The sequence below is a fragment of the Penaeus monodon genome, chromosome 5 (genome assembly GCF_015228065.2).
Source record: "Penaeus monodon isolate SGIC_2016 chromosome 5, NSTDA_Pmon_1, whole genome shotgun sequence".
Lineage (NCBI taxonomy): Eukaryota > Metazoa > Arthropoda > Malacostraca > Decapoda > Penaeidae > Penaeus > Penaeus monodon.
In genome coordinates this window covers 47,694,100-47,699,447 of record NC_051390.1, presented here as the reverse complement: position 1 = coordinate 47,699,447, position 5,348 = coordinate 47,694,100, and positions in this window count along the sequence as shown.

The following is a 5,348-nucleotide window of genomic DNA, read 5'->3' as shown; positions in this document are numbered from 1 at the left end:
TTTTGAGAAAATATGAAAGAGAAAAAGACAGAAATAAAAAAGGAGAAAGAAGAGAAAGGGAAAGGGATGGGAGGGAGGAGAGAAGAGGGGGGGAGGGGAAGAGCGAGAGTGAGAGGAGAGAGGGACGAGAGAGGGAGGAGATGAGAGAGGAAGGGGCAGAGGAGAGACAGGAAGAGAGAGAGAGACGAAACAGAAGACAGAGAGAGAAGAGAGAGAGAGACAGAGAGAGAGAGAGAGAGGAATAAGAGGGATCAGTAGAGAGAGAGAGAGCGAGAGAGACGGAGAGAAGAGAGAAGAGAGAGAGAAGACGGATCGAGAGAGTGAGAGAGAGACGAGGAGATAAACAGAGAGAGAGAGACGAGAGAGAGAGAGGAGATTGAGAGAAGATGAGATGAGAGGAGAGAGACTGATAGAGGAGAGATGACGAGACGAGATGAGAGAGAGAGGGACGGAGAGAGAGAGAGAGAGAGAGAGAGCGAGAGAGAGAGAGAGAGAGAGAGGCCGTTCTCAATGGCTTCTTTCGTGACGTCACAAGTATTTGGCAAGGCGTGCAGGAGCCTGATATCTTGCGTACTAAGCGCCTGGGACGTTCTAGGGATGAAATTATTGATATACAGATAAATAATAAAATAGACGGAATGAATACACGCGTGGACCGAGGCCTATGTAAACAAATGCGATCAGAAACGTTTATGTAATTAGACACATGTATACATACGTACACAGATATGATCATGAATGTTTACACATTTTCACATATGCATAAAAGCAACGTGCATTAATACACTGATAAATACATACACACGTATACATTCTCAAATCCATACATAGCTGACGGCTTCATTACACCCATAATAACACACAAAACAAAACAAAACAAACAAACAAACGTAAAAAGACAACAAACAAACACGCAAAAGCAGCCTGTTTATTCGTAGACTCAAATGTATTAATCTTAAGACAGAAAATAAACTGACGATGCCGACTTTCATTTGAAATCGTTTACTTCAATTGAGAAGTGTGTTAGGCTTCTTAGAACGCAAAACAAAAACGCGTAAAATTTGCTAATGATAGTGTTGCCTAAACATCGACGTTCCAAGTGACCTCGAGAGAGAGAGAGAGAGAGAGAGAAGAGAGAGAGAGAGAGAGAGAGAGAGAGAGAGAGAGAGAGAGAGAGAGAGAGAGAGAGAGGAGAGAAAGAAAGAGAGAGGGGAGAGAGAGAGAGAAGAGAGAGAAACCGAGAGAGATTGAGAGAGCGAGAGATTAAGAGAAAGAGAGAGATTGAGAGAGAGAGAGAGAGAGAGAGAGAGAAACCGCCCATGATAATAGAAGTAATGAGAAAGATCATAGAAAACAGTGATGATGAAAAAGAAAGAAAGAAAGAAAAAAAAGAGGAGGAAGAAAAATTAACAACCCCCTCCCCCTTCATCCTCCCTGACCCCTCGCCGCCCCCCCCCCCTCTACCCTTACTCATTCCTTTACTCCTTCACTTTTCCCCTTCTTTTACCCTCCCCCCCCCCATCCCTTCCCCTTTCTCCTTCCCCTTCCCCTCCATTCCCCTTTCACCCCTCTCCTTCACCCCCACCCCCTCCCCCTTCCCCCGTTCAGCCCACCCCATCCCCCCTCCCCCAACCCCCTCTCTACCCCCCTCCTATGTTCACCCCCACCCCATCCCCCATCCCTCACCCCCATCCCCTTCCCCCTCCCCCCTTTCACCCCCCTCTCCCCCCCCATCTCCCACGTAGGTTGTGACGACGTTAAAACTTCTATGCATCAAGTTTCTCGGTCTTTAAACTGTTGCGTTGTTTGGCCGACGTTTCAGCCGACACGATGGCCTGTGGTCGTGCGTCTGGCAGCGGTGGAGACACGTGGGGTTAAATACCTTTTTTGTTTTTGTTGTTGTTTGTGTGTTTGTCTGTTTGTCTGTGGATTTTGGGGGTGTTGATTGTTTTTGTTTTGTTTTGTTTTGTTTTGTTTTATTATTTCTTTGTTTTTTATTTGTTTTTATCCTATTTTTCTTTTTGTTTAGTTGTTTTATTTTATTTATTCATTTATTTATTTTATCTTATGTATTTATTTATTTATTATTATTATCCTTTTTTTTTGGGGGGGGGAGGTGGAAGTAAGTATAGGTCGAGCGATTGCGGTTTTCTGTAGGGATGGAAACAGATGGATAATTATTCTTTTTCTTCTGCATTCTCTCCCTCATTCTCTCTCTCTCTCTCTCTCTCTCTCTCTCTCTCTCTCTCTCTCTCTCTCTCTCTCTCTCTCTCTCTCTCTCTCTCTCTCTCTCTCTCTCTCTCTCTCTCTCTCACGCAAAAGTAGAAAAAAGATATACAACTACAGTTTTATTTATAGAAAGGAGTAGACACACACACACACACACACACACACACACACACACACACACACACACACACACACACACACACACACACACACACACACACACACACACACACACTTACTCACTTACTCACTCACTCACTTACTCACTCACTCACTCACTCACTCTCACTCACTCTCACTCACTCCCTTTCTCTCACGCAAAAGTAGAAAAGGATAAACAACTGCAATTCTATACATAGAAAGGAGCAGACAACAACAGTGAAAACAAAAACTGTAAACAACATAGCTGATGCACCTTCCACGGGCAAGTAAAATTAGACAGTCACCTTAACCTGCATTAGGCGGAATGTGGATTAAATGCCTGTATGTCTTTTTGTCCAACTATCTGTTTTGCTTCCCTTTTTCTGTGGTTGGTTGGTTGGTTGGTTGGTTGGTTGGTTGGTTGGATGTGGTTGTGGCTGTGGCTGTGGCTGTGGCTGTGGCTGTGGCTGTGGCTGTGGCTGTGGCTGTGGCTGTGGCTGTGGCTGTGGCTGTGGCTGTGGCTGTGGCTGTGGCTGTGGCTGTGGCTCTGTCTCTGTCTCTCTCTCTCTCTCCCTTTCCCTTTCCCTCTCCCTCTTCCTCCTTCTACGTCTCCCCTCTCCCTCTCTTCTTCTTTTTTCCTTCACACAGGGAGCTAGCGAAAACTAGGCTAAACCCAAATCAAAGGACGACTTAGAGGGAGAGAGAAAAAAAAATTGCAAACAAATATGTGATATAATTAGATAACGTTCTAATCCTTTAATTGCTGCAAATCGGATTTATATCACTTCTTTATCAAGTTCCCCCTTTTGCGTGCTCCGTTCTGAGGTTTCCCCTCATTAACCCATCGTCTGCCCCATTATGCATGGGTGTATGTGCGTGCGTGTGTGTGCGTGTGTGTGTGTGTGTGTGTGTGTTTATTCTGTGTAGGTGTAGACATTGATATACGCACAGACGCCTGCGGAGGCCATTATAAGTCAATCATATATGCCATTATTCGTGTGTGTGTGTTTGCGTACCCCTGTGTGTATTTATTCACTGTAGGTGCAAATAGAGGTATACGCATAAACGCCTACTCACGCGCGTGTACACTTCAGCGTACAGACACGTGTGCACAGGCGAGTAAAAACGCAATTAACATTCATACAACAAAAAGAAACGCAAGCATACACACAGACATCCCCCCACACACACACACATGTACGCTTCCACTTATTTGTATATATATAGACATACATATATATTCATATCTGAGCGTATTGTTCACATTTCTGAAAAGCTGTTTAAGAATAATCTAGTTTTTTCTTCTATCTCATTCTCATTCTCATTCTTTCTCTTTCATTCCCATTCTCATTCTCATTCTTTCTCTTTCATTCTCATTCTCATTCTCTCTCTCTCTCTCTCTCTCTCTCTCTCTCTCTCTCTCTCTCTCTCTCTCTCTCTCTCTCTCTCTCTCTCTCTCTCTCTCTCTCCTCACTCACTCTCTCTCTCTCTCTATCTATCTATCTATCTATCTATCTCTTTCTCTCTATCTCTCTTCTCTCTCTCTTCTCTCTCTCTCTCTTCTCTCTCTCTCTCTCCTCTCTCACTCACTCTCTCTCTCTCCATTATTACTTTTTTCCTTGCATTACGATATAATTCAAGAACCCCGGGTTTAACTTTTGTTTTCTCTCTCAGTCGTCCCCTTCTTCTTGTTCCTACAATAATAACATATGAACAATAATTACCAAAAATAAGCTCGTGTCTTTCATCCGTTGCCTGAACCCCCTCCCACCCCCCTTCCCCCCCTCACCCCCATTCTACCGGCTCCCAGTCCCTTCGGTATTGCTAATGAAAAGTAAACAGGTAACCGTTATTAAAAATGTTACCTGAAATCCCCATTACGGAGACTATCGGTTAGAAATTCCTGTTTGGAATTGGTTGGGGGAGTGGAAAGGCTGGAGGAGGGGAGGGAGGGGAATGGAGGATGGGAGGGGGAGGGGAGCGAGGGGAATGGAGGATGGAAGGGGGAGGGGAGAAGGAGGAGGAGGAGAAGGGGGAAGAAGAGGAGGAGGAGAAGGAGAAGGGGGAGGGGGAGGAGGAGGAGGAGGAGGAGGAGAAGGAGAAGGGGGAGGAGGAGGGAAGGGAGGGAAAGGAAGATGGAAGGGGGAGGACAGAGAGGGAAATGAGGATGGAAGGGGGAGGGGAAAGGGGATAAAGGATAAAAAAAAACAAAAAAAAAATATATATATAATAACGCCACAGAACAATAACACTTACATAAAACATAAAACCCAAGAAAGACAAAACAAAACTTCAAGAGAAAATAACCCCGCACCCTCTCAAAAAAAAAAAAAAAAAAAAAAACATAAGAGAAACGAAAACCCGAAACCCGAACAAAAGACAATCGCCCGAGGTCACGTACGTAGATTCGCGTCGTATTGAAAAGGGATTGACTGCTACTCCGGCCAACAGGTAATGGATTTGGCTGGATATTCCGGGAAAAAAAAAAGAAACAAGAAGTAATTAATGTCCCGATTGCCTGAGAAAGGGGAAGGAAGAGGAGAAGAAAGAAGAACGAAAGGGATGGGAGAAATGGAAGAAAAGAAGGGGAGAGTGGGAGAAATGGAAGAAAAGAAGAGGAGAAGGGGAGAGGAGGAGAGAAGAAGGGGAGAATGGGAGAGGAGAAGAAAGAAGAACGAAAGGGATGGGAGAAAGGAAGAGAAGAAGGGGAGAAGGGGAGAGGAGGAGAGAAGAAGGGGAGAATGGGAGAGGAGGAGAAAAGAAAGGGAGAAGGGGAGAGGAGGAGAGAAGAAGGGGAGAAGGGGAGAGGAGGAGGGAAAAAGGGAGTAATTCGCACGGGAGAGAATGAAAAGGAGAAAAAGTGGATAAGAAGCTAAATAAAAGATAAAAAAAAGAAAAAAAGAGAAAAAGAGAGGAAATGGGAGCAATGAAAAAGAGCGAGGAGAGAGGAAAGAGAGAAAGGGGAAGAAAAGAAGGGA